Source organism: Megascapheus bottae, chromosome X, assembly GCF_031878675.1.
Source record: "Megascapheus bottae isolate mThoBot1 chromosome X, mThoBot2.hap1, whole genome shotgun sequence".
Classification (NCBI taxonomy): domain Eukaryota; kingdom Metazoa; phylum Chordata; class Mammalia; order Rodentia; family Geomyidae; genus Megascapheus; species Megascapheus bottae.
This window is the reverse complement of record NC_143547.1, coordinates 100,738,639-100,744,880: the sequence shown is the minus strand read 5'-3', so window position 1 is coordinate 100,744,880 and position 6,242 is coordinate 100,738,639.

Genomic DNA, 6,242 nt, shown 5'->3' with positions numbered 1-6,242 from the left:
ATAGGGGTAAGCATTTTGTGAGTCAGATAAAGAGTACATTTCTTTTTGGACAATATCACCCCTTCCCTTGCTCTCTCATCGTTTTCCCTCCTGTCTCTACCAGCAAGATGCCTACTTCATTTTCAACGCAGTGTCTAGTGAGTAGCACAGTGTGATTGCTCTTGTTCCCTTCTTTCCTGTACCCTCCCAAAGACTGATAAATGACCAAGCAAAAGAAAAGGAAAAGAAAAGCAAACCGTTTGTTTCCATTTTCTGGAGCCTTGTTCCTTTTAATATCCAATTCTGGCCAATTTAAGTTATTAATTCACCATCGCTTTTGTCATATAAAATATTAATGATATAACTTCCAAAAACAATGGTAATATCTTTGGAGGGCACTATTCTATCTATAATAGGGACAAAGGCATTTAAAAAAGTATGGACATATAATCAGCAATAAAGAAGAATTTCATGCTATGGCACTCATTACCCTTACTATTATTATTGGAGAACTGGAATTTGAACTCAAGGACTTATCCTGCTATGTAAGTACTTTACAAATTAAACTACACGACAAGGCCATAATTGTACTATTCTTTCTTTAATATGTCATAGAAGGGAATTAATGTCAATGTTCATCAAAATTTAGAGCAAAAGTTTTGTTATCAAATCCAATGAATACAATGAACGAAATGCTTCATGTATATTTGAATTCTCAAGTGACACATTGATCTAAAATATAACTCCAATCTCTAATTGTATGCCTACTATCAAATAGTTTTTACCCCTCCAATACTTTGTCATGGCAAATTTTCCCGCAAAAGGATATATTGTAGATGTTTCCAATCTTCTTTCTATTGCAACAGACTCTAGTGCAGGCCTTATAATCTTCTCTCTAATTCATTTCTCTACTATTCATTGTCCACATGGCAGCTCACATTCAGGTTGTTTTCTTCTTAATTTCCTGTTGGCTTACAGTAAGATCAGAGAAATAAATAATTGAAGTGAATAGATATACTTTTCCATTCAAACAAACAAGCAAAAAAATAGTTGTAGAAAGGTAAATCATCCCTTTCATTCTCATTGCAAGAAAGTGTATTTTATCTAATAGTATATGATATTATAGATTGTGCTTAAAAATTAGAGTATAAAGAAATACATTGACACCTACCTGGTTCAATTATCCAGATTTTTGTTTTATTTTCTGGATTCATTTATCTATTAGTATTATATGATTGAAAAAAACATAAGCCAGGCATGGTGGCTGACATCAGTAATCTTAGCTATGCAGCAGGCTGAGATCTGAGGACCGTGATTCAAAGCCAGCCTGGGCACTGAAGTCCCTGAGACTCATCTCCAATTAATCACTAGAAAACCAGTAGTGGCTCTGAGCTCAAGGGGTAGGGCAGTAGCCTTGAGCTGAAGAGCTTAGGGACAGCTTCCAGATCCAAAGTCCAAGACACACAACTGACAAAACAAACGCAAAAACAACAACAACAACAACAAAAAACACTGCTAATAGTCATTTTCATTATTCACTTCTTTTAAAAACTATTTTTTCCTATTACATAGGATATTTTCAGTCAGTCACAGTAGACTTAAGAAATACATTATGGAGCACATTGTAGTTATAGTAAGAAAATTCACCAAAGTTCAGAATACTATGGTTTATGATCAATGATCAGAGAAAATGAACAAGAAAAGCACCTATTGTCCATGGTTGTGAAACCTGTTTATGAATCCAATGGGTAATTCTCCTTCCTTCTTTCATCTTCCTCTTCCTTCCTTCCCTCCCTCCTTTCCTTTCTCCTTCCTTCCTTCTTCCCTTCCTCTCTCCCTCCCTCCCCTCTCGTCCTACCTTCCTTCCTTCATTCCTTCCTTGCTTCCTTACTTTTTCTTTCTTTCTTTTTTCTCTCTTTTTCAAAATTACTTTCTTTTATTTCCTTCCTTCTATCCCTCCTTTTCTCTCTTCTATACTCTTCCCCTCCTTCCTTCCCGTCTTCCTTTTTTCCTCCTATTCTTTCTCTTTTGGTACTAAAGTCTGGACTTCACCATTTATAATATTTATAATTCTGATTTAGTTGTTTGGGCCGTAGGGGATACTTTTAGTAGAATCCTGCAGGTAATTCTTAAATGTATGTGGGATGGAGATACTGTGGGCTAGTCTGAAGAATGTATCAGTTGACTAGTTTTCTATGGACTACATTGCTGAGTAAGTAACATGAACAGGCAGAAGGACTCAGCAGAGAAACTCCCCTGAAGTTACCGCAATTCCATTAGTGTCTGCCTAAACTCAGCTGTGATCTTAATAAGCCCTGTTTAGGACCCTTCACTTTTATTGAGTCTTATTCCAGGCGTAAAAGCAGTTATTGGATAGGTGTGGTAAAAATAAAATCTAAGAAGAAAGGTGTTTATCAAATTGAACATGGTATCTTGCTGTTTCCTGAATGTTTTTAGTATTTTTTTGAGAATGAAAAAATATCTAGAGATACCTGAAGTCATTTGATAAGTTAGAATCTCAGTCCATCGTAACTTTGTATTTTGTTGTCCAAATATTTTCTTACAAACAACTTAGTTTAGATTGCTTGTATACCTGTCATCTTTTTAGTGGTACTAGGGATTGTACTAAGGGTCTTGGGCTTGCTCAGTATGCTTCATTATCATACTACAACTTGAACCTACCTCCAACAGAGCTTTTTTGTTGGTTATTTTGGAAATGGAATCTTGTTGTTTTTTTTTTTTTACCAGCAGAACTTTTCTTTTTTTTATTGTAATTAGTAAAAGGGTTACACGATATTTGCCAGATAGAAGGTGCATTAATTCACATACATTGATACCCTTTCACATGTCTTGGTACCCGTTTCCCTCCCCCCCAACCCCATACCCGTCTTGGTTTTCCCCCCTTCCCTATCAAATTTCAAATATCCAAATACAAATAAATTCAATATATCAGATAACAAAGTGAGATACTATACCAATATGAGATAACCAAGGGACAGCAAAGGAGAAGAGAGACAACATAGTACATTAAGGACAACAATCATTCATTATATGGCTTTTGTTTCAGTATCCTGGAGGTCCTTTCAAATAGCTTCACATTATATGTCCTTATGTATCAAGATTTTTCTCTATTGCAAATCTCTGCTAGTAGAGCTCAACGTTTCAACTGATTATGACGAATGAGGGAAACCATTGTGCCTAAGTTCCTTTGAGTCTGGCTTACTTCACTTAATATGATTTTTTCTAAGTGGAAATGGAATCTTATAAACTATTTTTCACAAGGTGGCTTTGCACTAAAAATTTCCAAATCTCAGCTTCCCTAATTGGTAGAATTATGAGCTTCAGCCACAGGTACCCAGTTATGTTTCTGTCTCAATTAAGGAGGAAAGTGAGAATCATACAAGGTCACTTAAAACCTGATCTTGCTCTGTTTGGTGAGGCTTTGGCATGTTACACAGAGGAACTGTCTAAAATTGGAAATAACTAGCAAATGTTCTGTCAATTGATAATGGAAGAAAAGAGTTAGAAGATTATACCTATCCTTTGCTGCATGAATACCAGAATGAATAAAACTAAACTAAACTAAACTAAACTAAACTAACGATTGTTTCTTGGTATGTTCTGGTTCTAGACCTTGATCTCTGGGACTGAATGCTGTCCCTGGACTTGCTTTTCTCACTCTAGCACTTGAGTCCCAGCTCCACTACCCAGTATTTTTTTTTATTTTAATGGAGATAAGAGTCTCACAGAGCTGGGCTCCAGTGGGTCACGCCTGTAATCCTAGCTACTCAGGAGGCTGAGATCTGAGGTTCGCTGTTCAAAGCCAGCCCAGGCATGAATGTGAATGAGAATTTTATCTCCACTTAACCACCAGAAAACTGGAAGTGGTGCTATGGCTCAAATGTTAGAGAGGTAGTCTTGAGCTGAAGAGCTAATGCACAGTACCCAGACCCAGAGAGTTCAAGCCCCACGACTGACCAAAAAAAAAAAAAAAAAAGAGAGCAACAACAACAAAACCCAATTTTCCACAGTCCATTTCCAACATATTGTCTTATATCACTGTTCCATTGATTTGTCCTTTGTCTTACCATTTTGTTGTTCCTCTTCCCTTCTCTAATTCTCATAAACGTATATACAATACACAAGTACCAAATTCAAATACAGTGACAACAGAGGTTATAAAAAGAAAGAAAAAAGACTTGGAGGAGAGGTGTTGGGGAGAGAGGGAAAGTGGGAATAAAATGTGGGAAGGGATAATAACGTTGAACAAGAAATGTACTCACTACCTTACTGTAAACTGCTCTTTATATTACCCTGACAGTAAAATTAAGTGAATAAATAAATAAATACAAAAGAAAACACCAGAGGGGAAAAAAGAGTCTCACAGACTTTCTTCTCAGACTGGCTTTCCAACCTAATCTTCAGATCTCAGCCTTCTGCTATGATTACAGGCATGACCCACTAGTCCCCAGCTCAAAAGATAATTTTATGAAGATACTTTATTGTAATGATAAAGTGTCAGTGTGGCCTTGTTTCTGATGTATTCACCAAGTTCTTTACTAACATCAATAAAAGCTCCATGATATAGATTCTATAGAAAATTTCCTTCATAGCTTCATGTATTGAATGGTTGATCCTCAGTTATAGGTGCTATTTTGAGAGGTGATAGGAACTGTAGGGGATGAGTCCTAGCTAAAGTAAGTAGGTCACTGAGGTGTAACCTTTGAAGATTATAATTGGTCTCTAGTTCAGTTCTTTTAGCTTTCTTTCTGCCATGTGGTAGACAACCTTCAAGTACTCTTGCTGCCATGATGGTCTAATATGGCACATGAACGATATGACATTTGACTGAGACTTCTGAAATTGTCAGCAAAATTGTGTATTTACTCATTTGAGTGATCTTCTCACATATTTTGCTCACAGAGATGACACCACACGTACACTTATGTATGTGTTTGGGTTTCCCTGTACAGTTAAATTCATAAGAATTCTCGATAAGTCCTGAGAAGGAAATAAACGACTCTTCCTAGTCAAATTATCCATTTATAAAATCTTAGAATATCTTCTCCAAACTAGCATTAGAGATCCAGTCAGAATGTATTCTAAGAGATCTCAGACAGAATGTATTCTAAGCGATCTTTTCTTCAATTTCACTTTGCTGAATGATAAACACATTTGGGGCATGAAAAACCTAAATGAAACATACCACTTACAGGGCTTGGTCTTAATTATAGATAGTCTCGTTTGTATCAGTTCTTTTCCTTTTATCTAACTTCCCCAACCTGACCTATAACTTATGTATTTCTGTCAATGAATGGGGCTTTAGATAATAGTGCTTCATCATTGGAGGTTATGTGAGAGTATATTATTTCATTCTGTACCTGAATACAAACTGCAGAACTGGCTACATTCTGTATTATGGCAGTATTTCCTGCCAGCCATCAATAAGAGGACCGTGGCCTGGCTTCTGTGTGCTTCAGTCAGCTCTGTCTCTGAGTGTTGCCTACCTTTTTTTCATTTTGTGAGTTATATTAGTTCTATTAAGCCTGCAAATTTCTGAGCTAGTAAGGAAGGACAGTGGATGGGATTTGGGCAACCTCTGTTTTCCAGGACTTCTAACCTTACAGCTTGAACTTGCTATATTCAATTGCCTTCTAGAAAAATCTTACATCTTTGCCTTTTGGGAGATTGGGTACTTTTAATTTTTTTCCAATCCTAGGAAAACCTCTCTTGTCCCTGTTTGCCTGTGGACCCGGACACTGAAATGTCATTTTATTATTTTATAAACAAGTAAGATTTGTTTTGTCCCTAATGGCTACCAATCATCACCAAATCAATCTATTTTTTTGTGCATCATGAGGCTTGAAGTCTGCCTGGGTGCTGTCCCTGAGCTCTTCAGCTCAAGGCTAACACACTACCCTTGAGCCAAGCCCCACTTCCCATTTTCTAGAGGTTAATTGGAGATATGAATCTCTCGGCTTTGTATAGCTTGGGGTGGCATTGAACCTTGATCCTCAGATCTCAGACTGCTGAGTAGCTAAGATTGCAGGCGTGAGCGACTGCACCCAGCGAAATCAATCTGTTTTTAACTGGGTTTAAAATTAGGAAATGTTGATGCCCAGACCCTGAGTTCAAGTCCCACAACTGACAAAAAATTAGGAAATGTTGACATTATGCAAGAAAAATATACACACTTTTCATTGGTTATTTTTTCCAGTTGATTCAGCCTTTTTTTGCTTGTCAATAAGTGTATTGTCTTTTTG